The following is a 21370-nucleotide window of genomic DNA, read 5'->3' as shown; positions in this document are numbered from 1 at the left end:
CTCAAAGGGGGACCATTTGGTCGCTCTGTGCCCTAAAAGAAGGCTGAGCGGGCACCAGAGGCCGGAGGCCCAGGGCCCCAGCTGAGCCTCAGCCATGGGCTGCTAGGGGGAGCCGACATGCCCTCCGACCCAGGACCCGCGGACACCTTGACAAGCAGGTGAAGCGGGGAGACCTGCACGGGACTGACCGACCCCCGTCCCAGGCCCTTGGTGGAGCGGCAGGCTGGAGGACGGGGCCCACAGTGAGAATGCCTGTCCCCGGGCCCAGCTGGACCCGGCGGGGCCCCTGGAACCCTATCAGGGCTCCTTACCGCAGAGGCGCAGGGGAAGCCTCCTAGGGCCTGCGGCCCCCCATCCCGGGCACCCTGCCACGCGGCAGGCCTGAGGACAGAGCTCGTGTGGGGAGGCTGTCCTCCCCAGGACCCTCAGGGGCATCGGCCAGATCTCCTGAACCCAGCCAAGCAGGTTGAAGCTCCCGGATGCAATGGAACCCCATCTCTGGCCTTTGGCAGAGTGGCAGGCCGGGGGCAATGGCTAGTGCCCCTGACCAAGCCGGGGCTTCTAGGCCAAGGGGCACAGGGGAAGCCTCCCCAGGCCTGCGGGACTCCGTCCCAGGCACCCTTCCATGCGACAGGCCCGAGGACAGAGTCCGGGGTGGCAAGGCTGCCTCCCTGGGGCCCTCAGGGGTCCGTCTGGAGCTCCTGAACCCAGGTAAGCAGGGGAAGGCTCCCCAGGTACGACAGAACTCTGTCCCGGGCCTTTGACAGAGTGGCAGGTCAGGGGAGGCGGCCAAGGACTGTACCACCTGTCTGGGGCCCGGCGGCGCAACTGAACCCAGCTGGGGCTCCCAGGTGCAGGGGACCCCATCCCAGGCACCTGCCAAATGGCAGACTTGAGGGTGGAGCCTGGGGTGGGGAAGCCGCCCTCCTCAGGGCCCTCATGAGCCCCGGCCAGAACTCCTGAACCCAGCCAAACAGGGAGAGGCTCCCCAGGCATGGCACAACTCTGTCCCAGGCCCATGGCGGAGGAGCAGACTGGGAGATGGAGTCCAGGCAGGAGCGTCCTCCCTGGGGCCCAGCAGGGCCTCTGGACAGCTTGTGGCTCTCTTGCCCAGAGGCGCAGGGTGGGGCCTCCCTGGGCCCGTAGTACCCCATCCTGGGCACCCTGCAATGCAGCAGGTCCGAGGACGAGCCTGGGGTCAGGAGACCCCCTTCCAAGGGCTCTCAGGGGCCCCAGCCAGAGCTCCTGAACCCAGCCAAGCAGGAGGAGGCTCCCTGAGCACTATGGAATCTTGTTCCAGGCCCCTGGTGAGAAGCAGATTAGGAGATGGAGCCCAGGGCGGGAGCGCCCTACCTGGACCTGGCAGGGCCCCCAGACCCTGTTGGGGCACCCATACCCAGAGGCACGGGCTGGGGCCTCCCCGGGACCGCAGGACCCCATCCAGGGTGCCCTGCCACGCAGGAGGCCTGAGGACAGAGCCTGGGTGAGGAGGGCACTCTCCCGAGGGTCCTCAGGAAAGGCCCTCAGAGCTCCTGTAACCAACCAAGCAGGGGCTGGCTCCCCCGGCACCCTCCACCCCAGGGCCACCAAGGGCCCTGCAGGAGCTCCTGAACCAAAACCTAGCTGGGACCCATGGCGGAGCAGAAGACTGAACCCAGTGTAGGGAGCGCCCGGCCAGAGCTCTCAGGACTGATCTGGTCAACAGCTGAGAGCCCTCAGCACGCTAGGGGTTCCGGCGTACCCTGTCCCTAGTAATCCAGAGGAAGGGTACCCACTTTTCTGGTAAACCTGTGAGCACTGCGAGACTGAGGGAACCCAAGGCGCAGACACGCTAACCTCCTGGAGCCCTGGCTGGGATTGGGGAGGCAAACAAGCCCTCATCGGGCCTTCCTGGGCAGCATGGCCATGTAGTGACCCCATTGGAAAGCATTGTGTGCGACCAGATGGATAAGGGGTAAGGCGCAAACAGATGGCCGAGCCAGAAGGACGCCAATCTGCGCTCTCCGAGCCTTGGGGGGAGGGCTCCTTCCTGCCGTTTGGAGGACTCGGGGCACTGCTTCCCGGGGGCTCATCAGAGCCCTTAACTGGGTCTCGTGCTCCCGACAGAACACTGACCCGGGGCCCGCAGGTACCTTGACATACAGAAGAAGCGGGTGAGGCCTGCCCTTGCCCGATGGACCCCGTGACGGACACCCGGACACTCAGCTGGCCACGGGACATGGACTCCCAGAGCCCAGGTCCTGGAACATGTCCCGCTTTTGAACCCATCCAGGCCGGGGAGGCGGGGAGCCTCCATAGTCACCAGCGACCCCTGTTCCAGCAGACGGACCCATGGCAGGCCACATGACGGGAGCTCCCAAACCCCAGGCCCTTCCTGAAGCCCAGGCCCTGGGCCCGGTTGCTGCTTCTCAACCCAGCCACGCCGGGGATCTGGGAGCCTGTCCAGGCACAAGGGACCCCCTTCCCAGGCACACAGATCCTCGGCTGGCAGGACATGGGCTCCTGTTCCACAGAGTTTTTTCATAACTCCGTGGAACTCCCCATAGTGGCACTACACCAACTCCGCCAAGGGTTAGTGGTTTAAGGGGTTTCCATTTGAACCACACATGTCTTCCCCACATAGTAGGCTTGTCTGCCATGTGGCTGTGGAATGTAGATCTTATTCCTTAATTGGGCCATGATCTGGCACCTAGAGGCTAAGTGTCAAAAACTCTCTCTCGAATCTATCCCATTAGGCTCTCAACAGGCAGAGGTTTGTCAATCCAGAGGTATGCCCAAGGTTTATGAATGTCGCTGGGGAATGTACAGATGTGCTCCCTGATCCCTGGTGTTCACTGGAGCCAGGCACCACGGCACACCAGAGTATTAGAACATAGAAATATTCATATTCTGTAATTGCCATTTCTACTTGAGTTATGTCAAAACCTTCTTAACCCCTGGAAAAGGTTTGGCATGGTGAATACATTGATAGGAAGCATCATGACGCTGCTCAACTGCAATCCACTATTGCAGCCTGAAGTAATGTCAACCACTTCCTGATATCAACCATTTCCCAATGGGAAGAGCAAGCCTCCTAGGTAGGGAAAACACACAGATATTACTCACTACCTGGGGGCATGTGTCCTAATGCTCACACAAATACATGGTCCCCAGCATCAGAGGTGCAAGTGTGTCCACCCGAGTCTGCAACGGCAGACTGGACACAGGTTTATTAATATGGGTGTCAGTACTCTCGCACATGCCTGTAATGACAGGCTGCACACGCAATCATGGTGAACCTCATGTGCAGGTATGCACATACAATAGTCTACAATGGCAAGCTGCAAATAAGTTTACTCACAATAGAAAATAACTGTGGGTCTAAATACGTTGCAATTTGTGAAAGTCTGATCACCAACCTACTTTTACCTTTCTCTTTTGGAACCATTATCTACTTTTGTAGATATCTTTCCTCATCCTATGGTAAGAGAAATACCAACATTTTTACAGGATACGAAAGATGTGCTCAGGATTCTTTCTGAAATTGACTTCGACATGAATACTGACCTACTTGTGTCGGTTGACGTTGAATCTTTGTATACGTCAATACCCCAGGCGACACTTTGGCCGTAATAGAAAATCTATTGCTGGAAAGAGACCTCAATTCAATCTCGCCCGTCCATCTGATAATGAACCTGGCATGCCTGGCCATGAAAGAAAACTTCTTCCGGTTTTAGGAAACTATTTTTCAACAAATATCGGGGACCAGCATGGCCAGCGTTTTTGCCTCAAGTTTGGTGAACCTCTACGTTCATAAGTTTGAACAAGACCACATACCAACATCAACCAACCCTTTCCTGGCGTCTATACGCATGTGGAAAAGATATATCGACGATATCTTGGTTGTGTGGCGAGGTACGACAGACAGACTTCTGGAGTTTCACCGGTGGCTGAATACCAGAAACAACTGCCTTTGTTTTACAGTGGAACACCACAAACAATGATTAGCATTTTTAGATCTTCTGTTAATCGCTACTCCAACAGGCTTGAGGTCCGAATTATACAAAAAGCCAATGGCGCGTAACTCTCTTTTATGTTACGACAGCTGCCACCCGAAGGCTTTAAAAGGTAACCTAATGTATGGACAGTTTTTAAGGATTCAACTGAACTGTTCTACACGCGAGTCGTTCTACGAACATGCTGGGGCTCTGGAGAGACAACTGCGCGATAGGAAGTATCCTAAACAGCTGGTACGGCGATCCCTTAAATGAGCAGTTAATAACAATCACGAAGCCCTACTAGAACCTTCATCTCCAAAAGAAAAAGATCAGAGAATTATGTGTGTGAACACCTACAGCACTCAATCGAATGACATCCAAAAGATAATCAAGAAGCATATGACCATCCTTAACACTGGTTCTGACGGTCTTCCTCCACCACTCTTTGCATTCAAAAGAGGACCCAACCTCAAGGACAAGCTTTAACACACAAGACCTAAAATGAAACTAGCACGGTGGTTGGGACTCTTTGGAATATGCCAGCCGTCGAAGGGCACCACCCTTGTGGTAACTGTGCAGCCTGTCCTCAGACATCAAAATCAACTACTATTGATATTGGTAGTAACCGTCCATGGCAGCAAAGGCGGTTTACGAACTGCAATAGTCAGAACTTTTTATCTTATTACTTGCCAGTGTCAGCTCAAGTATGTAGGTATGACCACCAGGAAGATAAAGGTCAGGATTTCAGAACATAAAAGCACCATTAGGTGTAAAAAACAGGCTTCACGCCTTACCAACCATTTCCTGATGGTGGGGCACAACCATACAATTTCACATGGACAGTTATAGAACAGCCTATGATTCCAGAACAAACTACAGATGAAAGTAAATACCTTTTCAGGAAAGAACAAAAATGGGTATACAAACTGAATACAGATAAAGAAGGTCTCAATGAAGACATACCCTGGATGTCGCTGTAATTTGTATTTTTGATAAGTGACTCTTGTGCCACAGATGACCTGTACTACGTTGGTTCTGTAATATCATTAGCTACATTGCACCCTTCGGCTGATGATTAACAAAAGTAACATGGATCCTTATGGAATCCTGCTACTCTTGATGAAATGAAAGCATAAAACAACATGACCAAGAAATGCCTTAGATTTGCACAACAGGCACTAGCGTGTCCTGTGAGCTCGGTGTTACAGATGAACGTGATAATTTCGGTCCTGCCTAAGCATGAGCTATACTGCAACCTTTGGTGCAACATGACCAAGAAATGCCTTAGATTTGCACAACAGGCACTAGCGGGTCCTGCGAACTCGCATTACAGATGAACGGGGCAATGTCATTCCTGCCCAAGCATGAGCTATATTGCAACCTCAGGTGGAAGATTCCTAAATGTAATATTAACACCTTTTAAGCATAGCTCTCCCTGATTGAAGCAATCTTCACTACCTAAGAGTCATTAGATCACTGACTGGGACCATTTCTGTTTGTACGGAACGAGATCTAAAATGTAGTTTACAACTTAGATGACATTCAATCAGTAGCAATACACAACACATGATTAAAGTGTTAAATATACCTAAAAATAGGGAGGTAGATAAATGCTGCTTATACTACGCAAGTGCAGAGTGGCGAGAAATTAAAAGCTACCAAATTGAATTCAAATGAATGGAACCAGTGATTTCAGCTGGGAAGGATGTATTTGACAACAGACCATTTTTTAAGCGCATATAATTGCACTACATTCCAGAAGAGTATTAATTTGATACACAATCCCTCATAAGGAATATTATATCAAACAGGGAACCGTGGATGTGGAACGGGGGCGTTAAAACTACAATTCCCAGCATTCTAAACGTATCACGTGATGCCGTGATGTCACACGCGTCTGTGAACATGGAAGTGTTATTACCGGGAGAATCTACCCGCTCGGCACCTCCCCGAGACAGCCCAGAAGGACGCCCGGAGTACCGACGGGCAGGTAGGGACCCGGCATATACTTTGGCACGCAGCTACTGAGAATAGATTTAGTCCGAGTTTAAATCAGAGCGTGCAACGGCATAGTAGGGAATTAAGGATGCCCTTGCCTTGAAAGCATTCGAGCCTCATTTGCATTCTTGCAGCAGCTCATGTCCTTGCTGCACGCTGGTTATGTATGGATGTATCGAGTATTAAGCCCAAAGAGTTACCAAAGTTTTAAAGACAGTGGGTAACAGGTGAATGGTACGACATTCTTTCTATACAACAAGGTGCTTTCCTATGTAATGGTGTATGCTTTCTTAACCCAAAAAAGAGAGAAGCCCATATTGTCGCTAGCCTTGCATGGTTTATAATAATGAGTTTAATACCTTTGAGAATAATAACGGTCTTAAGCAGTCATCCGCTCCGTTTTTCATGAGACCTGTACAATCAGAGAATATGCACGTACAAAGTGCACTCCCAAGCAATATCATTAGCATGGGAAGTCTAGACTGTAAGCTGATACCCAGAAAGGAACACTGAGCATTTTGTGACACTGGGTAGATACCTAGTGCCAAAATTATTAGCTGAGATGAGTGAAGCGTGCACACTTATATCACAAACTGTGATACACGCACCGGACATTCTTAGTTTTCTATACTCCCTTTTTTGAACATTGCAGATAATGTGGCAAGTATTAATACGATGTATCTATGACCTGCATCTGTTTATTTTTAATAGAGCGGTGCACTACCTACCTGAGCCGCAGCCAGGTGAGGCACAGCACCTACGTCTTACCAAAAAAAGGTGAGTGGACGACAATCTTGGTGATGGGCTTCCAGTACACCTGCATGGATACTGGAGGTATAAGAAAGAGCTATATATGTGCATTATTGCTAGAGATGCTTCTTTTCAAATACCAATGTGTCTTTGATTATATGTTATTGTGTCTGTCTGATACGCTAACCTATTCCATGTGGACGTCACCTTTCCAGGTATTTGGAGGACAGCTACAGATCCTAGTCGTCCAGGTGACACTTATGGATTTTTCACTCACACTGGTGATTTTTGGTTTATTGACACCCACGCAGTAGCGACGTTTTGATCCTGAAGAAAGCAGTGGACACCAGGTCCCCATACTGCTAAAACATGTCGACCTTTCAAACTATATAGTAGCTATTTGTTGAAAACTACTATGTTCCCGCACTGGTTTTTAGTTTTGGAAGTATGAGAGGTATCTAATAAATTGTTTTCCCTCTATACTCTCCAATTTTAGACGTCTCACTATCACTTCCTTTTTTCTACACGCACTGCTTTTCAGATATCTTACTCTTATCGACCCTTAGTCACACTGGGGCATCCGCCCTTTCACTGTGAGATGCAGTAATATCGTCCTTGGTGTAAGAAGTCCCATATGATTACAAGGGTGGCAACGAACGATATCTGATGGGTACTTTCACACCCGAGATGCATCACTCACTATTTAGGATTATGCTTTAGTTAAAAGTAGGTTGGTGGTCAGACTTTCACAAATTGCAACATATTTAGACCCACAGTTACTTTGTGTTTTCAGTAGTTGTATTCAGCGGTATGTAATTGTGCTTGGTCTTTAAATTCCCCAGGTACCCTCATTCTATCTGTGTGTTTTTGTTACTCACAATAGAAGCCACAGTGCACACACCGGTCTGTGATGACAATCCGGGCACATGGGCATACACCATCATGTCTGGGCCAACCGGACACTGGTAGATCCCTTATGGGAGCCATTGTAAATACCTGGTCTGCAGCAGCAGACCAGCCTATGTTTCAGGACACTGTGTCAGTGCCTCTCCCTAGCTTGTGAAGTAAGGCACTCACAGGGAATATCCAGATGTACCCGCCCGGCCTTCATCCTACCAACACCCCTCTGCCCGTCCTCCCTCATAGTATGGGACGAGACACTCAGGGCTGGCTGTGACGTAAGTGATGCCAACCTAGGAAGGGAAGCCATGGCAGGCCCGATACATGGTTGACAGGATATCTGGTTGGTGGAACACTCAGCGCTATGTCCCATTACTTGCCAGTGCGGTACCCTCCCAGGGTATGTGGTGTACCTAGTTACAGGGCGCACAGAGGTATAGTACCTAAACTCATCATGTACGCACCTCCTGCTGAATAAGGGTGAGGCAGGCGTGCACACCTTCCCTCTACAGTAGACAGGGAAGGTGCCCTGATACTTAAGGTCATGCTGAGAGCGTCAGCAGAGACTAGGATGAAAAAGATCAATTTTATGGGGTAAATTCCTCTATGAAGGGCCATGTACAACAGCATCCTCCTCTCCTAATGGCACTTTGTTTGTGACAAATAATAAATGCTCATTCATAGTAACCTCACTGATTAGTATGTGGTTTCTTCCTTTGCAGTTGGGATGTTTTCAGGTCTTCAGGATTAGGATTGTTGCCCTCCTAGTTTCCTAATGCTCCATCCATGCTTTTTTGTATTGGTGCATATTAGGTGTGTAAAGTGTGTTGCTCTCTGTTCTTTTTCAAGCATTACCCCTAAGCAATACACTCCTGCGTAATGCAATACTGACTTGCGGCAGCTTAAGGTGTTGTACAACATACAAATGAACTTTGTGTCACTAAGGTAGTAGTTTGTTACAGCAGTTTGTGCCATTCTCAGCAAATTTGTGTTACAAACTGTGATTCATCTCAGAGCTCTGCACCATAGTGCACCATATCATAAATACAGAGTATCCATTGCGCATGGGAATGCTAAAACACAGTTCAGATTTTTCTTGCATAATCCTGAGCAGTGCAGCATTGGGTCAAAAATGATAAATATGCCCCCATGTGTAAGTCATCCTTCACCTCTTGTCAACTCAACTTGGAGGTTAAAACGCTTCCCAAGGAAGGAGAGCACCAGAATGAAGTTTCTTTCATGCTGCTGCATGTACACAATCATTTTCATGAAGCAAATCACCTCAAAAACGAGGCCTGGAGCACTGAATAATGTAGTATCAGAGACAGTGGTTGCCAGTAGGGATCCGAGGTAGGGGGACGGGGGCAGGGGCGAGGGGTGGGACACGTGGGAAGTAGGTATTGAAACATAACAAAAAAATACCTTCACACCTCTTCCTCGCCGCGTCTCTCCTCCATAGTCCTCCCTCACTGGCCTTAACAGGAAGCACTCCCAGGAACCCAATCAGCCAATCACAACGCTGCCGTAGCAGCTTTGTGGTTGGTCTGATTGACGTGTTTTGGTGCTCAGACGCTGACTGGGAGCCTGGGCTTGTTCTCCGTGCAGACTGTAATGCAGCCTGCATGGAGAGCATGCGAAGTGTGCAAGACTGTTTGGTCGGCCTGAGAGGCAAAGCAGTCATTGTGCATTTAGGAGGGTGCTACCACTCCTCCTCTGACCCCACCCCCTCATGCAAAGCTGCAGAAGTAGGAGAAAGAAAATCATAATAACGCAAGTTATTATTATTTTATTTTCCCTTTATTTCACTGCTAAAAAGCAATGGGGTAACGCTCCTCTGCCTTAGCAGAGGACGAAGTCGCCACTGATTAACAGGCCTCTAGTTTATCATATATTGAGCTAAGAGCATGGGTTTGACTGTACGGTATGCATTTAAATGTTAATGAACTGCCATGTTTAACGGCATTGTTCCAAAGTTTAGCCTTCACAGACCATGTATCAGGAGAAGCACTGATCCATGGAAAGTGGAAGCTGCAGGCACCTATGAGGATGCTCTGCAACTTGTGCTGAGCCAGGAAAAAGGACTAGGGGTTCTTTCACTGGAACTTCAGAGGCTAGTTCAGCATGATGCATCTGCAGACTGCACCACTTCCTCCATGTGGGATTGGCCATTAACTATTCACTGAACAAAACAAGACATAGTTTCAACAGACATATCAGCGTCACCTGGCTCCAGCTTGTTAGTTTCTAAGAACTTCTGGGCAGGTTTGCGCTGACAAATGACACCTGAGTCTCCTCACAAGTGGCTGCAGATTCTGATAGAGGGAAGGTGAGACAGGGCGTCTGTTAGTCTGTCAGTGTGCAACTTGACACCGGACACCATGCTTGACCCAAGGCGTTCTCCCTCTTGTCAGCATGACAAATCAGGCGCAGCCTATGTTGTTTAAAAAATTACATGTTTCAGGAAGAGCACAGTCCCTCGCTCCTGAAGCGGGTCAATTATTCATTCATTATCCAATATGCATTGGCAAAGTCAATAGTTTTCGCCTGCAATACCAGGTGCAGATCTAATATGTTTCCAATGTTTTCCCCAGATGGTTACTGTGAGTTCACACATGGTGGCCATTTTTAAATGGTTCTACTTAAGCTGGCTGAAAAGCACGTAAAAGCTGCTATCTGGCAAAAAAATAAATAGTCAGAGTCATTAGTTTTGAGCCCAAATTTCACAGATGAGGTCTGAAAGCTTTTTCAATGCTTGTTTTATTCAGTGTAAGTGCGAATAATAATACAAACAATGAAAATAAAAAGAATAAAAAAGAACACTCTTTTATGCATGTACAAATTTTACGACTTACAGGGCTGCATTGCATTTGAGAACCGATAGTGGGCCCTTCACAGCTGGACACATCGTGGGCGTGTCCAACCCCAACTAATTATGGAAGGGCGCCATCTTTTGCACATGACCAGTGATATATGGCACTGTTTTGATTATGACCTTTCGCGCACTAAGAATTTTTTTAAAGATGATTTTAGCAGTAATTAGTCCCTGAATTGTACAGATATTTTATTAATATATGTCAGTACTAATCATTTCTTAGCATCCGTACTGTGGCACTTTAGCATCCATCATTGAAAAGGACGAAAGGAAAGGCAGAGGTCCGTGCACCCGTGGGTCCCTCTTGAAAGGTACAAACCCAGTCTCCATGTAAGGCTCAAGATTCATCTTTAAAAAGCTTTTTTTTTAGTTAAAACCTCCATTCATGACTGACAATGTGGCAGAAGCGATCTATTGCCTTCAATTGGTGCAACACTGAACGTTATTGCACACACTAATGCACACTGTAACAGACTGTGGAGGAGGCACTTAAAACACGGGGATATTTGTAAAAGTGTTTCATAAAGAAAGATACTAATCTCACTCGACAACAGCGAGGGGGGGGATAGTGAGCAGCCTATGAAACCATGGAAGGCGGTGATCATATTCATGAAAATGATGACAGTGCTTTCATGATGCTTTCAGTATGCTGATAAAACAAAGGGGGATATTCTCAAGAACGTGTGATAACCACGGCAAATTTAGCTTAACGCAACTCTTCACCTCGCAGTCTATCGCGGAAAAATGACACCCTGGTAATGTGGTATTCCCAAGCCGGCGGTACCATGCGATAGGTTCATGATAACACATCAAATGTCCGCGATAAATTCATTGCGATGCCAAAAAAATGCAAAACACGATCACAAAAGTTGCATGAGGCCAATTGGAATACAAAAACCAGTGAAAACCAGCCACGGGCCTGCAAATACCACACGTCATGCAGAAAAATGCACTATAAAAGCAAAGGGAAAAAGGGGGAAAAAAGAAACTGCGTAGCACCATGGATGCACCCGGATCGAATGCAGAGGCCAACGCAAACCCCACAAGCCCCACAGACCACCAGCAAGGAACAACGGGGTCGGGGAAGGCCAAGGAGAAGAGTCAGAGGAAAACGGGTTGCAGTCCGCAGGAAAACCAGATCAGCGTCACAGAGGTGACAGAACACTGCCATCAACTGACACACTATTAGACCAACATGAATGCAGTTGCAGTGTCGAGGAGGGCAATGGAGGAGGCCACGAGGCGCTGGCATGATGTGAAAAGTCAAACCAAGCACAAACCTGCTGCCAACAGGAAGGCAGCAACGGAGACAGGAGGTGGGAGTCCTGCACCACAGGAGGAGCTGGAGGAAACGGGGGCCACAGTCATCAGTGTGGAGACGGTGCAAGGAGGTCGGAGTCCATACAAAACTCAGGAGGACCTGATGAAACATCAACAGGGTGAGTAACAACCGGGGACTTGGGAGCCGGGGGAAGATGGGCACAATGGCACACATGCATAATGATGTGTAGCACACTGCACACCCACAATGACCTTGGATAATGTCCCTGATCCCCGTGGCACACTGCAGCAGACACACAAAGCAATCACAGCACATCCACATTGACGACAATGCGGTACAATGTGCAGACCCGTCACTGTAGAACAGAGGACGCAGCTGGCTGTGCTCATGTGCTGAAACAGGCCAGCCACTTGTAAAAGAGCAGGAAACTGTGAGCAGAAAATGTACGCACACAACCTCACATATGTCATGTAGTCCAAATGTCCACTGTCCCGCATCAAAATCCAGCACCTCCCAAACAGTCACAATGTACATAGTCATACAGTCTGCATGTAAACAAGAATAATACACCAACATACATGTCAACACAATGTCAACATGCATCTCCCCTTCACATAGCAGAGGGACAAACAACTCCTCCAGCAGAGCAGACCAGAGAACTTATCAGTGATGCTGGAGAGGATCACCACACCTTCAACACTGAAGCCCCACAACAGCTCATGGACATCCCAGGCAACCCACCACCAGGACCAGGGCAGCCAACCTACATAAAGGAGAACCCAGCCTATACACAGACCACACAGCAGGAAGCACCTGCCAGCACGGCTGGCTCACAACTACTCTCCGAGCCACACATGGCATTCCAATGCCAGGTGTCAGAATACCAAAGGTGGCCGAACAGGTGCAGGTGGGGTAGGAACCCATGGAATACGAAAGAGATCACATGCGTGTGTGTCTAATTCCCCTCGGGGACAACCTACACCACACAAAGGAGACCCACACAGCGACAGACACATGCATTTGCACATTTCCAGTAATGAACCACGCCCATAGGCACACAATTATCATTCACACACCCACAATGGACTTGCATACGCTGGCCAAATCCACTCCACTCGCACTTACAGAGGGGGACGTAACAAGCTACATTTCCAGGATCTTCCCCACTGGCTGTGGTCACATGGTTGCGTCCACTGTCCACTACACTCCAAACACCAGCGGTGTATGTCAACATGGATATGTGTGTGGTCTGCATACTGCAGTCTGGCCATCACATCCACGCCACACTTGGCATTGTGTACATTCTCAGTCATCGGTCACTTGCCTCCTTCGCACATGCCTCGTCCCCACCTATTCCCATAATCTGCTATTGTTTGGCTGAGGTGCCATGCCGTTGATGGCTAATATGCTTAGCTGGCCCTGATTACAACAGTAACTTGTCCTGTTGTATCTGGTGGGTGGGCATGTTGTTTGGCATGTTGTATGTGAGTTTGTGACGTGTGCATTTCCAGTGTTGTGAGTTGCATGATTTTGGACTTGAGGTGTGTGGTGTGTTCAATTGGTACTTGCCAACGAGCAGTGCATTTCCATAGGTGCCAGCCTGGAAGCGCCAGTTGATGATGGACTGTTGGAAGATGTAGGAATCATGCACTCTGCCTGGGTGGTTGGCGTCGACGTTGGTGGAGATTCCCCGGTGGTCCACTATTGCCTGAACATTGATGGAATATGTGTGCTGTCGGTTGCGGATATTGTGTGCAGTGTTGCCAAGGGGCACAAGTTTGACATGTGTGCCGTCAATTGCCCCCTGACATGTGCGGGAAGCCAACGATGGCGTTGATGCCCTGCTTGGTCTCCAGCTGTTCCTGTGTAATGTGGGGGAAGGATAGGTAGTGTGGTACCAAGCTGATGAAGGCATTCAAGACAGTTGTGCGGAACTTGGATTGGGCTAGCTGTGAGACTCCTGGCAGTTGTTGTTTGGAAGGTACCAGAGGCCAACAGATGCAGCACAACTAGCAGCTTTGTCTGAGGTGGGATGTTCGTTGTCAGATGTGTTGTGTTGAACTGTATTTTAAAATGACCCACAGGACTCCATTTTGTGTTGCCATGCTCTCGGGAACCTGGTGAAGAATTGCTTTCCACGTATCTGTTGAAACTTGCACAACCCTCCTTCCTCCTTGTGGTCGAGCCAATTCCGAGAAACTGCCTGTGTGCCTCACCCCCCAGTTGTGCCAGAGACTTAGCCACATCCTGTCCATTGTTGGTAACTCAGCCTGGTCAAAGAGGCACGAGGCTGTGCCCCGTGACCACACCATCTGATCAAGGAAGCATAAGGCTGCACCCTGTGACCACACAATTGAGCAAGGAAGCACAAGGCTGTGTACAATGTACAATCTGAGACAGATGTCCCCTGGCCAAGATTGCACCACAAGACTGACAAAGAACTTGTCAGATGAGGAACTTAACAAAATGTGGAACTATGTATTGTGCAAATGGGCGTGGCTAGCGCTATAAGTATAGGTGCGCTGCGGATTGAAGCAGCAGTCTCCGTAGAATTCTCTTTGTACCATTCTTGGAGCCTGTCCTTTGCTCGAGCTAATAAATAACTTACTTCCCTCCACGGCTGGTTGTCTTGGTCTCTTTGGTTGTGTATGATTTAAGCAAGAAGAACCCGTAGATTCTAGGTGTCCCCTGCACCGCTGGCGTTGACTCTCCTGGTGGGGGAGGGGTCTCCAAAAAGCTGGTTCTACAATTTGGTGCCCACGTGGGGCGTCTTCGGTGGTCGTCATTGAGCCTGGTGGTCGTGAGGAGTCCGTGATGGAATTCCAAGGGAGGCGCGCCACTACATCAGCTGAAAATTGTCTTTGTGGGCCTGAGGTCTCGGATTGCGTGATTCCTCCCTTCAGTGTGCTACCTAACTGCGGCCCCGACTGACGCCCCAGTTCTGGTTCCTAGTTTTTGGAGATCGAGACCTTTGTGACACTTGCCGTGCGATGGAAGATTAACTGTCAGGTAAGAGTGGGAGTGACCCACTTCTGTGGTGAATTGTATTTTGGTTTTGGGTATTGTTCGACTTTTTCAAAAGCCGAAGCCAGAGTGTAAGTAAAGTTGTATGCTGTGAATATTAGATTTTATCCTGTGATGTTTGGAACCAGTATTCACGTCTAGAGATGCCTGGATTTAGTAAGTTTCGGAAATGGTGTTGTTGTTATTGTACACAGGACTGCGCATTGGAGGAATCTTGTCCGATTCCTCCTTTGGGGACCCGTAATCATGAAGTCTATGCTAGACATGCTGTTGGCCCCATTATGTTTTCCTCACTTTGGCACAAATATACAAAGGGTAGTGCTGAATTACTGTGGAATTTGACTAAAAAGCTCCTTTTTTCCTCTGGTGTCCCATCATGCACCCTAATCATCCTAACGTCGACCAGGCAAGCAGATTCTCCTATTTTCAAGCACAAACCCCGTTGCACCCCCTCTTGCCTGCTCTCTTTCTCGTAACGCTGACACATGCCAAGAATGATGTCCAGCTACCATGTAACCTACGGGTTTCCGTCCCGTTCGATATTTTCCCTTAGACAAGAACGGAGTCGGTCGGATGGGTGACTCGAAAACCCCCCCTTCCCTAAACTCTGTCACCGAACGAGCGACTCTCGCTCGTCAATGATTTCCTAGTTTGCGAGGACAGCCACGGGTTGGGTTAAACAACCAAGGGGAGACACAATCAAGCACACGAGACAGCCACGAAGAAGAATAGTTTACTACAGCCCATTCTCCTTCTTCCCCGCTGGACACCCATACCATTGTGAGACATCACCACCCTTGTGTACGAAGTAAAGAACGCACAATGCCTCGTCCTCTTTACCTTTCCGACCGAAATGACCCTGTAACAATGCCTCGATTCTCTGTCCTCAGATACCAGCAACTGTCTAACTTGCCACCACAATCGCCCTGATGCAATATGTTTGTTTATATGCTATTCAGGTTATTCTTCAAACGAGAACAAGTATGCTATGTTTTTCTGTATGGTTAATTCATGAAATGATGGAATCGAGTCTAAGGGAAATTCCTTTTGATTGTATTCACACTGTATAAAAGTGCTGTTATGTTTCAAGTAAAGCAGACTACTCCTGAACCCGCTTGGTGAAGGAGCTCTCCCTTAACTCGAGTTCTGGAATAAAACCCTTTCAACTCGAAGACCACGGACTCTGCTCCTCATTTTATGCATTACCATTTTCTTGGGTAATTATAGAAATTCCGACACGGCGTAAATAACTAGCTTTTTATTTACCACATTAATTGGCGCCTGAACAGGCACGCTCCCTCTTCCCTACGCGCTGGCGATGTAAGTCGGGTCCTTGTCCCTTCCATACTTTCGACGGACTTCAAGTGCACAACAGCGGGGTGTTCCCGCTAACTCCCTCGAGACGAGGAGGAGACAGACTGCGACTGATCATCCACACGAGGCGGTGAAGAAGATTGTGGAGCGTCCCAACCCACAGCCTGACTAGTGAGAGTGCCGAGTCCGAGGTCTTTGGAGCCCCGAATTCCTGCGCAAGCGTCAAGAGTCCGATGACCAGGTCCTCAAGTTTTGCTTCTTGGTGAGTACCACTGAGATAGTATAAAGACGGGTTCCATTTTTGGAAAACGGTAAAGACGTGTTTCATTCGTGAAACCGGTATGGTTGCACTATATTCTAGTGTATAAAGTGTTCGTTTTTATATTCCAAGTCTCCGTTAAATCATAATTTGTTGAGTTTAAGAATGCCTCTGTTTTCCAAATTACGTGCAATTGGCACCAAAAAGAATCTGTTAGAAAAACCAGTTAAAGTCCCGCCTAGGGACACTCCTGGATATTTTATGTACAACAAGCATGGGTTGAGTGCCATATTGTTTTTAGACCTGTGGGTAGACTATACCGAGAAATTAGAGATGGCGCATAGGTGGCCTGCCACAGGTACATGGGATGTAGAATGCATTATGAGAGTGGAGGAAGAGTTATGGAAAAGAAAGGCGAGGCCCTCACAGACAGAAGCCATCGAGTTATGGTGTAAGGAAGCGCATTGGAGGGCCCAGAAAGAACAAGGGAAAGTCGAGAAAAGTAAGAGAATGTCGGAACAGGCTAAAGAAAAGCAATTACAGGTAGAAGGTGAGACAGTTTTAGCTGAACAGGTGGAGAGAGAGAGAAATGCCCTTGTTACTGGTATTTATCCTGTTTTGTCTGAAGAAATTGTAAAAGAACATCCCAAGCCCCCGGTGAAAGTGATTCCCACTGCTCCCGAAAATTTCCTCCCTGCCTATCTGTCCGAACCAACCCCCGCTTATGTAAACATGCCTAGAACACGCCCGCCTGCACGTGCTCCTGAACTAGTAGCCGGTGGTTCTACCTCTGATTTAGGAGTGTCCGGGAACGGGGCTGAGGATAAAGACGATGTCCCGCCTCTTGAGTGTCCTTACGACACCGAACCCGGTAGTGGCCCAATGGCCACGATATCAGAAAGATTAAGACTAGCCGTGGGTCAACTCCAAAAGGTCCCTGATATAACGAAGCATTTGGATAGAGTTTATGAATTCATCCGGACAGGTGAAGGTCCGGATACTCTGGTCCAGGTCATGAAGAACAGAAAGGTTCCCATCAGAGCACTGCTCCTGCGGTTCATCATAAATTGCCTGATCCGGGAACTAGACCCGGGCAATGGAAGCGTAGACTCGGATTTAATAGATCTTAGCGATCAGATACACCGAGGAGCACACGATCTGGGACATCAGATCGACAAAATAATTAAAAGATTGGTTAGGAAAATTGTCACTAAAATGAATTTCCTGGGTGTAGCGCGACATTGTCCTGGCTCCAAGTGGCGAACCCCATGGATGTCGCTAAAATTTTAAAAGATTAGATCCTTCTTCGGAAGATCTTTTTCAGTCCACGGAAAGAGCCCTAGATGAATGGATGGACAATGAGCCTCCCCTTACACAGCAAGAAAAAGAATTGGCCCGGTCTGCCACCTGTTGGATATCACAGCACCGAGTATATGGCCCAGATATAGTAGCGCAGATGTTCTTGGCTCTTCCCCGAGCAGAACAACGACTACCAGGAATTTATATGGTCCAACCCCTGGCTACCTTGTATGAGAATAACTCCCACCGACCAGACAAGCTATACAAATTGTTACAGGAAGTAGTGTCAGACAAATGGAGGTCTCGGGGACCGGAATTGATCAACACCATTCTGGACCTGCGCCTCCGTTTCCGGCAACTTACTTTAGCTTCATCAGATCATGAACCTTACGGTATAGGCCAATATCCTCTACGAGAAGTTCACCCCATACCCCAGCCAGATGGTACACTGCAACGAGTACATGTTTATACTCCCCTAACCAAGTTAGAAATAATGGAAATGAAAAAGATGGTGCCCTCTCACGAAAAAGATCCCGGAGGATTTTATAGGGAACTGAAAGACATCCTCCAAATGGGTAGTTTTACATATCCAGATATAATAATACTCCTTAAAGTAATTCTACCGACAGGCATATTCAACAAATTAAAGGAAAAGGATTGGGAGGTGGGTGGTAAGAAGATCACGTGGGCTGCCTTAGAACAAGAAGAGACAGACAGAAAACCAGGTGAAGGTTTAGGTGTGCGCGTAAGAGAACTGCCCAGTCTCCTCATACAGGTCTTGCCTCTGTTACTGACAACTAAAAAGGAAGATTGGGGTGCCATTTCTGCCTGTAAACAAAAGCCAGACGAGGATACGGGTGATTATTACACCAGATTAGAGAAATGTTTTTCTATAAATAGTGGACTCGCACATAGCAGTGAGGCATACCCTCATCTTTTTGTGTCCAAATTGGTGGACAACGCCTTACCTTCCATCAGGAATTGAGTGTTGAAAGTTGAGAGTACCTGGCAAGCCAATAGTCCTTCACAAATGTTGCAGATGTTACAGTACCACCACAATAGAATAAGGGAAGAACAGGAACAGGAATAGAAAAGAGTAAAAGACACAAAAATGAAGGTACTGGTTGCACAGACAGCACCAGTAAATATGGGCCCCAAAGGTAATGTAGGGACCAATAAAGGTACTTGCAACTACTGCAAACAGCAGGGCCATTTTGAGAAAGAATGTCCAGTTCTGAAACATAACATAGCGACAGGAAGGACAAAGGAACGCCCACACACTCCTAGACCAGGTACCACTCAGCAGCCCCAGACCACTACGCCGCCACAGGTTCAGAAACCTGCTACTGCTACCACACAGATGTACTAGTACGCCCAATTAGATTACCCCGAGTTTGAACCGTGTGCATGAGACACCTTGAGAGAGAAAGTGACTTGCCCCTCATTCCAGTCCCAGTTGATCAGAAAGGCCCATATGTACAAGCTCACCTACTGGGACAAGACAGAAAATTCCTCATAGACACGGGGGTGAGTAGGACTACCATAAGTCATAAGGAAGTTCTAGAGATTCCTCTCTCTGGCTCACATAATATATCTCTGGGCTTTTCAGGAAAACCAATCATAAACAAAGTATCTGAACAAGTCTCTTTAGGAGTGGGTCCTCTGACACGTACTACTGATTTGGTCCTTACAGAAACGTGCCCAGAGAATTTACTAGGTATCAAGACACTCAAAGAACTAGGAGCAGTAATATGCTGTTCACCGGAAGGTGTAAAATTGTTCCTACGAGACTTCAAAGGACATTACACAGTCAAAGAATTTGACCCCAGACTAAAAGACATTCCACCACATTTATGGGCGAAAAGCTCGACTGATGTCGGCCACATGGACATCACCCCACATCAAGTCACGCTCAAGGAATGTGTAGTCTTACCCCGTATACGACAATACAAGATTCCACCCGAGGCTGAACAAGCCTTACTAAAAATAATCCAAGAACTCATAGAGCATGGTGTAGTGATCGAGACTGATTCGAATGTTTGCAATTCTCCAGTTCTTCCGGTCCTCAAAAGGACTGATCCTCAGTCACCCCCGGTCTACCGACTGGTGGTTGATCTCCGAGAACTGAACAAATGTGTAATCCCACAATATCCGGTGGTCCCAGATATTTCTTCACTATTGACTGCCATAGATCCCGAAGCTGCATTTTTCACAGTCATCGACTTGAAGAATGCGTTTTTCAGCATTCCAATACATCTCGACAGTCAGTATCTGTTCGGATTCAGTTTAAAAGGACGAAGCTTCAGGTTCACTAGAGCTCCCCAAGGCTTTACAGAAAGCCCAAGCATCTACAGCAAAGCACTAAAAAGACAACTTGACAGTATCAATATGCCTACCAACACAGCGTTGATACAGTACTAAGCATGGGCGAATTTTGCGAATCTCGCGTTCGCGAATTTTGCGGATTTGCGAACTCGCAATTCGCAAAATCCGCGAATTCTCGCGAATTTGCGGATTTTTTTTTTGTGTTAACGCGGGTTTCTGCCAGTTCGCGAGGGTTTTGTACAATTTCGCAAACGCGAACTTACCTGTCGGGTCGCAAGTTTTGCGAACTTGTTGTTTCTACGTGTCCAGCCTGTTTGGGACACTCTTCTTCATCACTGCCACTCTCTGTCACCACTGCCACTCTCTGACTACTCATGCCACCCTCTGGCCCACCCATGCCACCCTCTGTTTCATCACAGCACCCTCTGGTTGTCCAGTCAGTGTACATTATTGTGGCAAAGCAAAGCACACCTTCCCTGCCTCAAGTGACCTGAATTAATTTGGGGCTGATTAATGTGTCACAGAATATTTTTTTAGCTGGCTCCTGCTTCCTTAGTGCTTCCTGATTAGTGATCTTTTGCACTTGCTAAGTGCTTTCATTGTTGCAAAATTAGTTACAACACCTGCCCTGCCCCAACTGACAATAATGAATTAGGGGCTGATTAATGGATTTGAACTTCCAGCCTGGCTCCTGCTTGTCTCCCTTAGCTGTAATTCAGGACCTTTGTGGCATATGTGTAACTATTCTGAGGTTCAGAGCAGGGTCACATAATAGTTGCAAGTAGGCAACTGAACTCTGGAGGGGCCCCTCAGGAAGCACTACAGGAAATGGCTACTAATGATGAGCCTGAACTTTTGAACCTGGTAAGTAGTTTCAGTTTTGCTAAGATCGTATTTCTGCAATTTAGCGCTTATTCGCGGGGCGCGAAGTTGTACTGGGAAGCCGCGAACTCACGCGAACAGTGCGAGCAAGCCATAAAATCCGCTGCTCGCGGATTTGCGGATTTTGCGGGAGATTCGCGAATCTCGCGGATTGCGAATTTACCGAAAATCCGCAAAATCCGCGAGCGAAACGGATTTTCCGCCCATGCTTATACAGTACGTAGACGACATCCTCGTCACTGCAAGGACAGAACCAGAATGTGAAAAAGCATCTCTCACAGTCCTACATTTCCTGACGGACAAAGGTCACAAGGTGTCTCCCTCAAAATTAAAGTTCTGCGCACAGCAAGTAGCTTACTTAGGACATTTGCTGTCGAAAGAGGGTAGGCAACTAACACAAGATCGAATCCAACTGATTTCGACAATTTCACAGCCAAAGTCACAGAAATAAGTTTGCGCATTCATTGGTCTCACTTCATATTGCAGAC

General features: G+C 48.1%; 1 long non-coding RNA gene across 1 annotated transcript in view; it reads left to right on the top strand.

The window, feature by feature from the left end:
• Nucleotides 1-5877: 5877 nt before the first annotated feature.
• Nucleotides 5878-21370, top strand: part of LOC147730581 (uncharacterized) — a 75128-nt gene continuing 59635 nt past the window's right edge. Inside the window, exons 1-2 of the long non-coding RNA XR_015308588.1 lie at nucleotides 5878-5967; nucleotides 6687-6752. This is a non-coding gene — a long non-coding RNA (uncharacterized LOC147730581). The remainder of the gene's footprint in view (nucleotides 5968-6686; nucleotides 6753-21370) is intronic.

The sequence above is a fragment of the Lissotriton vulgaris genome, chromosome 2_1 (assembly GCF_964263255.1).
Source record: "Lissotriton vulgaris chromosome 2_1, aLisVul1.2, whole genome shotgun sequence".
Lineage (NCBI taxonomy): Eukaryota > Metazoa > Chordata > Amphibia > Caudata > Salamandridae > Lissotriton > Lissotriton vulgaris.
Note: the sequence above shows the minus strand (reverse complement) of the source record. Positions and strands in the feature narration are given on the sequence as shown.